This window comes from Pinus tabuliformis, chromosome 4_2 (assembly GCF_031772625.1).
Source record: "Pinus tabuliformis cultivar Carrire ecotype Pingquan chromosome 4_2, CPIR1, whole genome shotgun sequence".
In the NCBI taxonomy this organism is placed as follows: domain Eukaryota; kingdom Viridiplantae; phylum Streptophyta; class Pinopsida; order Pinales; family Pinaceae; genus Pinus; species Pinus tabuliformis.
Genome location: NC_142304.1, coordinates 699,506,821 through 699,522,325, shown reverse-complemented (window position 1 = coordinate 699,522,325; position 15,505 = coordinate 699,506,821).

The following is a 15,505-nucleotide window of genomic DNA, read 5'->3' as shown; positions in this document are numbered from 1 at the left end:
AAGTATAAGTATGTTGTGTGGTGGAGATGGTTTGTTGTTTTTTTTTGGGTTAAAAGTTTAAGTTAGGATATGTTGGTTTATAATAGGATTATTTATTATGATTTCTCGGAATTATAGGTAAATGTTCAAGAATATAACTAGTAATTAATACCACATTAGTATAGTGATAGCATTAAAAAAAAGTGAAAAAAGAAGAAGAAAAAAATATCAATATTAGATCTAACATGAGATTTAAAATTAGATCTATTTAAAATACATATTTAACGTGAGGTGAGAGGGAATTTCTCGAGGGATTTCTCAGAATCATAGGTAGATGTTTATGGACATAACTAGTAGCTAAAAAAATGATCATTATTAGATTTAACATGAGATCTATAATTAGATCCATTTAAAGTACGTATTTAACATGAGTGAGGGATCAAATGTCTTTACGTGCAAATTTCTTTAGAGTGCAATTAATAATGTGTATTTTTTCATTGTTTAAATTGTCTTTTTGAATGCTATATAGAATATATATAGGACCAAATAAATATTTTAACCATAAAAACATATGCTGGTGGGATGTAATCTCTTCAAGTAGATTGACCCAAATATTTCTTCCCTGAGAATTATATTTTGATAATATACTCCGCAGTGTGGGAATATTTATTAAGGATCATTTAAAATTATTATAAGATATAAACATTGCAAATTATTATCAAACGCAATTTAGAAAATTCTTTTATGTACATTTTGAGTGGGTCTAATAGTTAAAAACACGTGATAAACATTGCAAATTGTTATTAAATTATAATTTAGATAGTTCTTTCTTGTATGTCTATATTTATATATATTTTGAGTGGGTTTAATAGTTAAAAACATGTGTTTCTTAAATATCACAAATTTACATTGAAAATGTTAATACAAAAAATTCCCTTATTTTAGAAATAAAAAGATTCAGAAATCAATTTCACCTCTAAGTATATTATGACTTATTTTTTTAATAAATATATGTGAATTTTATATGTGACGACCATAAATGGGAGGAAGTGTTTGCTTATAGATATCTTGGAATGGATATCCATCACAAGCTCCAGTTGAATTATGATATTGAGAAAAAGATTGACGGAGGAAAGATTATTATGGACTTGAAAATAATTGTAAATTAGTAGAAATTTGGATATGGTATAAAAATAAACTCCTTTTTGAGATTGTTGTTACTCTTATTATTTTATATAGATGTGAGGTTTGGAGATGTGGTATCGCTATACTCTCACGGAGAAAGGTATAACATATCCAAAACCAGTTTATATAATTTCAAAATAAAAGAAAATACACCATATCCTCCTTAACAAAGCAAGTATTTTCCCCATTGAGAGCATGACTATGACCATGTACCTAATGTATAAGAAGAGGTAACTTGAACAACATTAAAGACAAAAAGTTGTTGAATGGTGTTGTAATCGATGTCAATGTTAGTCTTTCAACACTTTTAATATGCCATTGGATTACAATAATTAGAAGTACTAATGGATAAGAAGCCCCAGAAGAGAAGGAAAGGAGGCCCAAGTCCAAATGCCCCGTACTAATTGACAAAAATGAATGGTAAGAACAATGATCTTTTGCTCGCAAGACCATCATCATTTAACTGTGCTTGTCATGTCATTTCTAACAGTAGGTGACACAACACATAACTCATCACAGTTGAGGAGATATGTTCTCTCAAAGTTGAAGCTCTAAATGTGTGGTCATGGTGCCCAAAATGGATGGCAAAGACAACTCTATGATTGGTCCAAAAATTGGCATTAAATAATCATAAAATTAAATAATGCTTGTGTTGAATTTTGGGAATGTATTATGGACCTTTATTGATTTTTATTTTTACGATTTTTTTCGTTGGGCTAATGTTGAGGATCCGAGGCTTAATTAGAAGCTTTCTAGAGTTGTTTTCGACCTGGTTTGATGTTGCTTCTAATATATTTGCGATCAATGCATAATTTTTCCATGGTTGATGCAACTTATGTGAGAACTACGATGGAGTGAAATAACAATTCGATTGAATAAATATCGAGCTGATTCGATTGAAGCCATAGAATGATCAAACAGACATATCATTGGCATGAAAAATTTCTATGAAAGCACTCTTGGTTCGATGGTGTGTTTCGTCTCCTAAAGCATGTGGATCAAGTCACAATGTTGTGACTGCGCAACAATCACTCGGACATTGAACAAATAACAAATTTTTTGAGAAAGGTAATATAATATAATGTAGGATTGTTGGCAGAGTTAAACCAATGGTTATAATATTACACAAGTCCATTAACAAACTCTAGTTGGAATTTAGTGCAAGTCTAATGGAAAACATTTGGTTGAGGCAATGTTATAAGATAACATAGATTTGATGGAAAACATAGGTCAAAGTAATTGAGGTGGTATGGCAGTGGGTTATGATTTCAAATTTGATGTGGATAAAATATGGTTAACACATATCATGATTGATGAGCCTCATCAAACTTGACACAATGATCTCGCTATTACATTATGCCATGTTCAAAGTCTTGGATTGGCTCTTGATTGATATGTCGAATAATAACCAACATAGATCTATTTTAAATACGGATCTCACATGAGTCGAGAGGGATCTAATTTCTTCACGTGCAATATTTTTTATGAACTAACATTATTTAAATATTTGGTATAGTTTATTATTATTATTATTATTATTATTTTTATTTTTTTTTTTAAATTTTTATTTGGGTCGACATGAATAAAATTTCAACTTTGATAACAGACAAACAGAGTTACGCATCATACTGCGTTGTAGAATGAGCCTTTGGCTCAACCAGGTCCACGTACATTATATCGTGTGTAGCACTGATCGACTCCCAACGAAACGCTGAGATTGGACGATGTGTGGCTCATGTTGACACATTAGATGGTTGAGATGACTATGTACATTATCTATATGCCGAGATACAAAATCAGATCTTAAGTTTTGTCCTTTTGGAGTTAGATCATTTATAATAAAATTTGTTTGAAAGCACAATGCTATAAGGATCAACATGTCACCTAACATAGTTGGTAATGGGTTTATATTGAGAAGAAGCTGCTTGTTGTGTCTTGTTTATGCTACTACTAGAGTTTTAATGCATTGTTGTTGGGTGTGTGTTATATTCTTTCCACGATTAGCCCCACAAGTGGGGGGTTTGAGGGGGGTGGTAGCCCCACTCTACATATAGGGTCTAGGGCAGCGCCCCAGAGAATTTTTTTGGAACCTATATTAGGTGGGCGAACCTATCTATAGTTTTGTGCATGGTTTTCACACATGGTTTTGGGAATGATGGTTTTCTATCCATGGTATTTTTTGTAGATCTAGTCAAGGGAACTATGGTTATGTTCTAATCCAGGGTTAATGGAATGGGGTTTATGGATGCTACGACATGTATATATATGAATGGTAACATTGAAAGGAATATAATGAAAAATAAATCTAGTAGTCCTGGTTTTGGGATCTAGGGGAAAATCTTTGTGTATATCTGTTTTATGTTTTATGCTCTCGCCATTTTTTATTTTCTGTTTTTTAGAATTCATATGCAGGTAATTTCTATATGGGGTTAAACCCTACATTTGGTATCAGAGTTGTTTTGGCTTCAAGGGGGCGCCTTTGCTACTGAGGGGCTTTGCTCGAGCCTGAGGTAGACCTTGTTCAGTGGGAGATTTGCGGGATAGATCATTGTGGTGAAAGAAGATGGTGAGTAGTGGAAATATAGAGATCGAGAAATTTAAGGGTTAAAGTTTGAGTTGTGGAAACTCAAGATGGAGGATCTGCTCGTGGATAAGGATCAGTGAATCACAATAGATTTGGGTACTAAATCAACGGCAATGTCAGTTGAAGACTCGATGAAGTTGGATCGGAAGGTGTTGACGGTACTAGACCTGCCAACATGTCAGGGGATTTCCCCGGTAAGAAGTCCCAACTAGACCTCAGAAAGTTTGGTGTAGGAGTCCCAAAAGTGGGTCGTACGTTATCACCTTGACCGCAGTTGCGCGTAGAGGCAAGCAAGATGTCCTTGTTGGTAGCAAGGGTGTGAATAGCGCAGCAAGCCAAGGAAGGTGCATGAAGGGTTCCAACACATGGAAAGCATAATAAGTAAGCCCCTTGGAAACCTCTGTAAATACGCGGCTTGGAAGGGAACATACAAGAAAAGATACATCACAAGCTGGAAAGCAGGTGAACCAACAATCCAAAGTGATGGTTAAACCAACAATACATCTAAATAAGATTCATACATACATATATAGAAAATTCAACACATACATGTGTAAGAAAATAGATACATATATTGTTAGCATAACCAAGACAACTGAAATATAATAACAACATATGCATGAAACATGTCGGCTCTATTATATTAAGAAAGTTAAAGTTCCAATCATACGTACAACCATGTCCAACTAGTAGTTCTGACAATGAAGCGTTACAGGCACTGTCACCTGCTCCTCCAAAGAGATATACTAGCTCTGCAATGTGGAGAAGCCAAGGCTCGTTATAATACATTACAACCTTTCTCTAAGATACACATATAGGAAGCTTGGCTCCCAAAAGCTAGTACAATGAGTTATGAGGTTCTATAAATAACAAAGGGTGGGGTGACCCTTGACATTCCCCTTTGTAACTCTTCACCTACCATCATGACTCTTCAACTACAACATGATTGTTACATTCTATTATCGACACTTGTTCTTTCACTTTTACAAGATGTTACATTACAATATGCACATGTACCCATGTGAAACAAAAATAGGCTTGAGTAAGCCATGCAAAACATCACTAAGACTTAGATAGTTGTGGGAAGACCAACTCTTCGACATCCCTGCGATGATCGATGGCAGCGAATCGATGCCAAGTTGGGTAGTCTGTGATGGTCTCCGTGTACTCTATGGTTACATCCTTCTGGAAGCGAACTCTTGCCTCCTTTGCATCTGGGTACACTGATTTGACTCCTCTATCCAACTTGTCTGATAACATGCACATCATAGTCTTGAGTGGAGTCGGAACAGCAACATGCTGATGCATAGTGTCTGCATTGATCTCTAAGTTTGTGTTGGTGGTTGTGCGCATTAACTCATTGAAGTACATGTCCAGCTCCAGTCAAACTTGGTTCTTTTTCTTCGCTTCGGTGAGTGTGCAAGTGGATGGGATCACATGCATGCACACAATGACATCCATGCTCCTGAACACCCATGCATGTGATCGACAACAGTGTTCACCCTATCTGCTTTGTGTCAGTTGCTGGGGTGGGTCTATAAACTGTATGGGCGTAGTTTCATCAATCTGTGCATGTTGTGCCTCCTCCTGTACCTATTTCTGCTGCACTTCTTTCTCTCCTCTACGCATCTCCTGTTCTTCCCTGAGTCGTCGCTTCAACTCCTGCAAATCCTCATCTGTTTGCTCCATCCTATGTTTCTCTCTTTTCCTTTGCACGATCCTCTTGTTGCTCTTTCACCTCTTAGCCTCAATCTCCAAAGCTTCTTTCATCACAAGTGGATTTTCTTTGAACTTGCAGATTTGCTTTGCCTCTACGCTGTCAACAACCTTCTTCTTGCCTTTGCTGCATGTAGGTAGGCTACCTTCTGTTGCTGCTCATTGCGATGCCGCTGCCATTTCATCTTGATATCCTTGTCTATGAACAACTTGATGTCTTCATAGATAGGCAATCTCATAGACACTTGCTCGACTGCATCCCCAATTGCGCTCTCAACCATGTTCTTTGACTCTGCTCTCCTGGAGGCCATTACACCTTTGTTGCTGAGAGGTAGATGAGCACCTGTGATACCTGGAGTGTTATAGACATTTTTGTGCCTTACAACATTGAGCATGAAATGTACATAATCTAAGGGATCCAAAGTCCCTAAACATGTTGTTCCTACCCTTAGAGGAACAAGGCCAACTAACCACAGCAATTCACAGAAGTTCTCCATCTGAAACCACTCAAAAGCAAGTCAATTCAGGATCATGTCAACTGCTCCACTGAGCATCTGCGCTGAATGTCAACTGCTCCACTGTCTACCTGCGTTGAATGTCAACTCCAACAAAGGCTACCTGCGCTGAGCGAGTTTGGACAAGTGGCAGGCTCATTCCTCAATGTGTCAATGCTCAGGAAGCTTCCAAAATGACACTTGCCTCAGGGAATTCGACTGGTGATGAGTAAGAGGTTCCAAATCTCCAAGTGGAAGCAAGAACCTCCAAGTGGACTCAAGAGCTGAGAGAGGGAGAGGACACTAGTCAGATCTCAAGCTGACTCATCCTCTCTCCAAAATAACTATATATAGATCTCTCCTCCATGAGATCTAGGGGCTGGAATTTTGTTATTGCAAAGAATTTCTGTTGGTTTGAGACTGGAAACATTAGGTGCTTAATGCTTTGAAGGGAGCTGAAGAAGGAATTCCATTCTGCTGGGAAGGAGATGCTGGATTGGAGCCCTCTGGGTTGTATCTCTTCCTGAACCCTGTTATCAATCAATAAAGCTATCTTGGTTTTCTCCTATATACTGGTGTATTTGTATGATTGCATTAGTGTATTTGATTTACTTCTAATCCTGAATCATTTGTGAATATGAATATCTGCCTTTGTGTTGAGTTCTTCTCTTGTCGCAAGTAGCTGTTCTCTTATCACAGGTAGTTGTTCTCTTGTGATCTCGTGGGAATCAAGTAGCTGTTCTCTTGAGCAAGCGAGGAGGCAAGTAGCTGTGAACACCCAAAGAGAAGAGGATCTAGATCGAGGGACAAACGGAAGACAATGGTAAGTCTATCGATCTCCCCTCTTTCACATTTCATAAAGGAAGAAACCAGAATAGTTGTATCTGTTTGTTGCTAAGGCAGTGTCACACCTTAGGTGGATAGGATCGTCCTGCATAGGCATTTTTCCCCACAAAAAATTGGCGACTCCACTGGGGAGATTTGTTTTAGTCATTTTATTTGTGTTTACATCATTGTTTGTTTCATAGACTCAACAGCAACAATCGAACTGCTTCTGCAAAGTAGATTGTTGCTGCCTCGATCCTTCACTGGATTTTGTCTATGATTTGAACAATGGACTCACAAATGACTTGATGATCCTTTGTGATAGTCTTTAATACCCTCTCAAAGCATCCCTCTGATTATACCTTGCTTGTGTTTCTGATTTGGCCTGAAACAGTTGATTTTTGAGCATTTTGTGACCCAGAACCCAGGGGAAACGAGAGTTTCTCCTTCAGCGCAGACACTGTGAAGGCAGTTTGCATTTCAACGCAGGTCCCGTGAAGGCTACCTGCGCTGAATGTCAAACCCACAGTGTTGGACTTGCGCTGAACCAGTTTAGCCTTGTGCAGCTAGGGTTCTCTGCTGTCTGTTGCCCTGTTTTGATCTCTGTTTTTGCAGCCTTTAACCAGCATAGGTACCAGTCTGATAACTCCTTTTCTTTGCTTAAATTCCGCCTCCTTTTGTACAAAAAGACTGTGAGTGTTTTTATGTGTTTTTACATCATTTACAGTTTTCCTTTGCATGAGTGAAATAATCATCCTGTAGCCCTTGATTCAGATCTGATGGGCTGTGATCTTAGGAGAGAGTTCATTGGCTGTTTACAGTTGATTATCATTTGCTTTTGCTTATTGGTTTGAGTTTGTCTCTTTTAAGTGTCGAAACAAGTATTCATTTCGAAAGTCTCAAAGTGATTGTAATCTCTTCTACCCTTGTTGTTTTCGAAAAAGTAAACTTGTTTGTATTTGTCATTTAAAAGCAAATTCAAAGTTGTACAAAAAGCTTTCTTTATAGGCATCTATACTAAGAAAGTGGAAAACAAACACCTGCATTGTGCATTTGCATTTTGATAAGTTTGCATGATTGATTTAGGAAAGATTGCATTAGAGTGTGATGATTGCTCTTTGAGAAAAGATAATGTCTTTCTTTTCCCTTAGTAGCTAGGATTTTCAAAGTTGAAAATATAATAAAGCTTGCTTATCATCTTAGACTGCATTTAGGAATTGTACCATACATCTCATGGTGATCCTGAAAGGCAAACTTCTAAAAAAGATCAACCTAAAATAAACTGAATGAACCTAACAACGCTTTGTAACATAACGCACAACATAGAGGTCTAGGCTAGAGACGTGTTCTGGCGTCGTTAAGCCTAGTGACTGTCGATCTCGTGGAAGGTGGGTGATTCCTCCTGAGGGACGATAGCGCTAGTACGGATTGTGCTCCCACGTATCGTCGCGTATATATTGGGAGACCCCTATAGGCATATATCTTTTATCCTTAGGAAGCCGTGTCGGCCGCCCTACTGATCGCAATGCAGTGAACACAGCATTCACGAAGATCGACCGCCCGTACCTTAAAAAGTATTCTGCTGTTTTGCGAAAAGTTTGGCACACCCTCTGCCTAGAACTCCAGAGCAGTTTCTTTTGGCCTTTTCAGACTCTATAACAGAAAAAGTCCATCCGAGCATTTGTCACTTCGGGCTCGTTAAAACATCGAAGGAGACTAGAGTCATAATTAGTTTTTTCTCGACTCTTTAAAAGTGAAAAAGCAAGTTGTGTCTAAAGCATTGTTAACAATTTATTTTAAACGGAACAATCACCCTTTATTCCCGCGTTGATCTTTAGGTTGAAAATATGGAGCACACCAACCAAGGAATTCCTCTTGGTGGAAATCCTAGTCCATTCTCCTCTTGGGGAGATGTTGGTGCGCCCCACATGGCCACATTGTCGCTTCCAGGACTGACAATTGGCCTACCATTCTGGCTCTTTTCAACCAATGTCGTTCAGAATACCACCATTCCTGAACAGTCGAGTCAACAGTTAGATCAGACAAGAGTTGCCTCCCAGCCTTCCACTTCATCTTCCTCCCCTCCTTCTTCTTCGCTTGACGGAACTGGTCGAACAAAAAACCAAGTTCCTAAGGAGAAGAAGGAGAAGAAGAAGAAAGAAAAGAAGAAGAAGGAGCCTAAGGCGACTGGGGGCAAACAAGTGTCATCTAACAAAAATCCACACACAACACTCGTAAGGCCTAAATCGCCATGCGTCATATGCAAGGGAGACCACTTCCATAGAGATTGTCCCTGTATCCCTCAAATACTAAGGGACTGGTCTCCCCGTTTGCACAATTCGGTAGCATCAACCTCTGATAGCCATGTTGATTGCTCACGGTCAACTAGTGGGAGTGAAGCCCAAGGACAGAGAGGGAAAGCTAAATTTCCCTGCAGACTGTGTGAAGGCGATCATGCCATCCACTGTTGTCCCTTCTTAGACGAGGCTAAAAGAGTTCTGGAAGATCGCCCGATTTTACGAGCGCAACTCCCTCCTGGATATCAAAAACTCCTGCCAAGTCCTTCACTAGTTGAGAACTCGGCTGACCCACCCAGGTGGCCAGCCGAAGCACCTATCATTGAAGATGAACCGTCTGGATCCATGCCTGATGAAAGTCAACAGGTTGATACGGCAGTTGACCCGGTTTTGCCTTCAGAGGCTCTATCTTCGAATGATACCATCACAGAGGAGAATAAAGACGACACCGTCCAAATTCTCTTCATTAACACTGACTCTGATGAACAAGGGGGCAATGCCCCCATTCCTTTATCGCAGGAAGGAAGTTCGTCAGAGCGATATCCGGCCGTTTATTCGGTCCCACCACCAAGCAACCTGGTTGTGTCCTTTGACTGGAACCAACTAGGCAGACCCCGGTTGCCAGCAAGCATACCATTCAGAATTATCGTTCAAATATACAGAATGGTAATGGCTGGCACTATCATTGATGAGGGGGCATCTGTGAGTATCCTTTCCTCTATTGCTTGGAAAGCGCTTGGTTCGCCAGCGCTTTTACCTGAAATGAGAAATCTATCAGGTTTTGATAAAGGAACCAGTCGACCTTTAGGGATCCTCCCCAATGTGCCTATAACATTGAAAGGGAAGACCGTTCAAATGAACGTGATGGTCGTTCAAGGACCCTTGGATTATAACCTACTCCTTGGACGAGACTATATATATTGCATGGGAGCTATTGTCTCCTCACTCTTTAGAGTAATGTGTTTTCCGCATGAAGGAAGAGTGGTCAAGCTCGTGGACCAACTTTCATTTCCCGGATCACGCATCGCAAACAGTCATGCACCATCCCTAAATGGTCTATACATGCAAGAAGTGTCTCAACCCACGGTCCGTCCTCCTGATGAGCGCGAGTAATCCGGGAGGATATGACTGGAACCCAGGGGGCATGCGTCCTGGCCTGCTTCGGCAGGAAAAATTTGGGTATAGAGTAGGTTTCCGCGGGAGAATATGACTAGTCCGTACCCCGTCCGTGATTGGAAGAGGGGTTGTTCTAGAATAAGATTCTTTTGTCAAAGTTATGTGTTTGGCGCTCGTTGTCACTCACCTTTGTCTATTTCGGTAGATATCGCCGAAGAAGTGTTTTGTTGAAAGAATAACGAGACAATCTTTGGGTAACCTGAAAGAGGTAGGCCTCTCCTAGTGAAACAAAAGTTTTGACGGAATTGAAGTAGAGGTAACTTTGAAATCATACTTTATACCTAGGGGCATGCAAACCTTTTGGAGTGCAAGCAAAGAGTGGTTATTTATCTATTTTTTGGGTTAGCCGTTTCCCAACTTGCATAAAGAAAGGATGTTGAGCAAAGCTTTGGTAAGGCGCAAGCTCTATAAAAAATGGAATCTTACATGAGACACTCTTATCATATGACTGGGTTAACAAGCAGTTTTAGCATAAAGTTCATGCTCGTTAAAAAATAAACGCAAGATCCGAGCAGTTTTAACGCGGAATTCATGCTCGTTAAAAAATAAACATAAGCTTGAGCAGTGTTTTGGCACATTCAAGCTCTTTAAAAAATGAACCCATTACCGGTAAAATAACCATTGTGTACGTAACCTTATCAGCCATAAAGGCCTTGGTTGTGTTTGCACTGTCACCTCCACCTTTCATTTGGCCGATCGTTTACCTCCATATGATTGTTTACCCATTTTGAGGAACAGCTGCGAAGAGTGATTTCACCTAGCCATCCTTGTGACACTGCCGTGATTGGAAAATTCCAACCTGTACCTGGAATCGGCTGCTAACCCTGTTCATCACTCATTCCTCAAAAAACGAGTCTTCTTTAAGCTCTTTTCAACTGACTCGTAAAATATGAAAAGATTTCCGAGTTTTGGCCTTCCAGCTCGTTAAAGCGACCGGAAGTGCTATCCCTCCTCTAGATTTTAATCTTTTTGGACCTGAGGGATTATTACACAAAAAGATCGAGCGCTTGTTTTGTTCGGCTCGTTAAAACTATCGAAAACTCATCCCTTCTGTATTGTTTTATAATTTTTCGGACTTAAGGGATTAGATGACGAAAAAGGACTTTTGGAGTTAACTTTACGTACCTTTTCAGACTCTCTAAAAATGAAAAGGACCGAGTTATCATTGTCGTTAGACTCGTTAAACCACTAAATAGCGACAAACTTGTCTTTAGACGAGAACGAGTTTCACTATCGCTAGACTCGTTAAAACATAGCGATGGGCTTGCCCGAAGGGCAGGTTATAGAACAAGCATATTTTATCCTCCTCAAGCTTGAAAAAAAAAAAGAGGTACTGGTCAGCAATGACTGGGGAAAAATTGGGAGAAAATCGAGAAAACTTTGATGGTATCTGGTTGCTCTTGAACATGACACTTTTCCTCCGTACCACAATTGGGTTGGGTTGTCTCATTCACCCGTCACATCACCATGGTCTCGCCATACCATCCATATTTGGGGTAATGCTACCGATCCATCGCATCAGTGTCGCCATATGTTCAAGAGAAGTCATTCAGAAAGAGTCAACCGGGTCCCATCCACTACCATACATTATCCTTCATCCATTCATGACCGCCACCCTGAATCATATGTCACAGATCGTTTTCACCTCCATTAAAATCATTAGCTCCATTCCGTGTCACTGATGTGGGATTCATCAAGGCCCTCCTTTGACGGATCGCTTCTTGTCGACATCAGCTCATTATCCAAGAAGTTGATCTAGGAACAACCCCTTCAGTACTTTGAAGCTTGCATGCCTCAATGGCAAGTTTCTCACTTCCGACGACAGGTATACATCAATGACCTTCGACCAGAAGATTTTGCGTGGTGTTCGACGCCAAGTCCTTTATTCACACCACGTGAATTGTACTGCAGTACCTTGAGGGTCATTATCATTATCGGTGATTCCTCTCGCGCTTGTTAACAGTTTACATCATTGACCGGTAATCAAGCGATGTTTTTCCATGTTCGACTTCAGCGCAATTCTCACATGGATCGACTTGTACTTAGAGTGAAGATCGAACGAGTTTGAAGACCCCGGATCTAGTTTCATCCATCCGGGCTGCGATATATATTCAGGAAAAATAAAGACATTTGACATGTACATCATTGCAGCAGATGATCATCCTACTCAAAGGATGATAATTCCACCAAAATTATCAGTCTACCATCAGATGATCGTCTGTTCTATGTACAAAAATGAATTTATAAAGCTGAGCATGAGAATGCCCGCCTCAGCTAGATCATGAAAGCAGTATGAATCAAAATGTACTGTATTGTATCTTATTACAGGTCTCCTCCCACCAAATGGATGAACTTCAGACCCTCCTGGATAAAGCATTTCACCCGATAAACGGCCTCATACTTTAGGGGGCAACTTTTATAGACATTTTTGTGCCTTACAGCATTGAGCATGAAATGTCCATAATCTAAGGGATCCAAAGTCCCTAAACATGTTGTTCCTACCCCTAGAGGAACAAGGCCAACTAACCACAACAATTCACAGAAGTTCTCCACCTGAAACCACTCAAAAACAAGTCAATTCAGGATCATGTCAACTGCTCCACTGAGCATCCTTGCTGAATGTCAACTGCTCCACTGTCTACCTGCGTTGAATGCCAACTCCAACAAAGGCTACCTGCGTTGAGTGAGTTTGGACAAGTGGCAAGCTCATTCCTCAATGTGTCAATGCTCAGGAAGCTTCCAAAATGACACTTGCCTCAGGGAATTCGACTGGTGATGAGTAAGAGGTTCCAAATCTCCAAGTGGAAGCAAGAACCTCCAAGTGGACTCAAGAACTGAGAGAGGGAGAGGACACTAGTCAGATCTCAAGCTGACTCATCCTCTCTCCAAAATAACTATATATAGATCTCTCCTCCATGAGATCTAGAGGCTGGAATTTTGTTATTGCAAAGAATTGCTGTTGGTTTGAGACTGGAAACATTGGGTGCTTAATGCTTTGAAGGGAGCTGAAGAAGGAATTCCATTCTGCTGGGAAGGAGATGCTGGATTGGAGCCCTCTGGGTTGTATCTCTTCCTGAACCCTGTTATCAATCAATAAAGCTATCTTGGTTTTATCCTATATACTGGTGTATTTTTATGATTGCATTAGTGTATTTGATTTACTTCTAATCCTGAATCATTTGTGAATATGAATATCTGCCTTTGTGTTGTGTTCTTCTCTTGTCGCAAGTAGCTGTTCTCTTGTCACAGGTAGCTGTTCTCTTGTGATCTCGTGGGAATCAAGTAGCCGTTCTCTTGAGCAAGCGAGGAGGCAAGTAGCTGTGAACACCCAAAGAGAAGAGGATCTAGATCGAGGGACAAATGGAAGACAACGTTAATTCTATCGATCTCCCCTCTTTCACATTTCATAGAGGAAGAAACCAGAATAACTGTATCTGTTTGTTGCTAAGGCACTGTCACACCTTAGGTGGATAGGATCGTCCTGCATAGGCATTTTTCCCCACAACATGGAGGCATAGAAACACTCATGGAAATAAATCTATCAGTTGAAAACCAAAATAAACTTGAGGACTGACTTGCAACATAACTGTGTGATTAATTGTGAAGATTGCACAATTTCCACTGGGAGGCTGGGAGACCGACTGCAAAAACTGCGCAAGAAACAATCCAGGCTGTCAGGATCTGACTGACTGTTGGAACTACACAATGCACAATCCAACTTGGCTTGTTGAGGACTGAAATTATGCAATGTGCAGTTTCAGTCAACAAGGGCATGCAAACCCAGCAAACTGCATTGGGCAGTTTCTAGGGCTAGCTGGGCATTGCCTCCTAGAATTGCGCAGAGCAAGCCTGGGGGTCAACTTTGTCTAGTTTTGTGCATTTTTTGTGAGTAAGGGAGAGCCTTCATTCTCAGGGATGTGCATTGCTGGCTGGGAAAGGTAAGGTTCGGGCCAAGGCAGCTCAGACCCATGAACGGATGACTGAAAACATGAGAAGGTTTGAATACATGGCGAGACTGATTGTAAGGAAAAGTGAATGATCATGCATGCAAACAATGAGTGGAAGATTTAGAAAATGGGAAAGCGAGCATGTGTGCGAAGCGAGTCACCGTAATGATGACCATTAGTGCATAAACAATGTCATGCATGCGACATCAGTGAGATGCAAAGGAAAACTGAAACAATGATTCTACAAGCTAACATACATCAAAACGAAAGCAAGCATTTGTTGAAAAGCAGACTTACCCAGAAAAGTTGAGTCGAATGTGTCAAAGACTCCTAGATGTGATGTGGGATGTCAGAGCTGTGAGGAATGAACTCTGTAGCATATGACAACTGAGTTTTGATAAGATCAAGGTTATGACGTTGTTGAGGGCCCTGAAATCGGGTCAACAACAAAGGGGATACCCACCCGGTCGGGAACCTGGTTGGCGGCTCCGTGCCCGTTTGGTGTAGCGGGTCCGACTGGGGATAATGGGACTAGCTTCCCGTTCTAAGGGGGTGTGTGTGTGTAGAGTTTGGTGATGTGTGTGTGTGTAGAATATGATAATGAAAATATGGAATTATTTCTAAGCTAATCTAGTTCTAAACTCTGAGACTGAATTTTATACTACTTTAATCTATCAAGAACAACACATCTAATCTATGCTAACCCGGGATAGAACTTTTTCCATTATGCGATCTAGAAAGATTTCACACAATAACTGGTAATGAAGATTATTCAGCTATTATGAGAATATAAATCAATGAAGATGAACCATCCTGCATAAAAAGTTAAGCAAAACGGTTGTGAACAACATATCGCATAATCAGTTATTCATGTATTAAGCACAAATCAATGACTCCACTGTACAAAAGTGTCAAATGGTAGTCCACTCATTCATATGTTAACATATAAACAACATCAGCTGTATATTACTCTAAGAATGCAAGCAGAAACTCGTCAAGAGATAAAAGTACCATTTATGACTGACTTTACACTCACAGACCTGAAGCAATAATGATCTATTTCTACTTACTTCTAATGCCTACTAAGAGTACAGAAGTGCAACATCAGTAGCAGGTATTAAAATGCAAACATAAATAAATCTTGATCCGTCCATTCATCAAAAACCCCCTCCGAGGGTGCAAAAGTGCATGTTCTGAGGACAAGTTTTTTGACAAATTTCCGGACCCTTCTCCAATGCAACGAGAAGGGTTAAATACTACTAATCGGCTAATTTTGATTACACAAATTTAGGGAATGGCTTC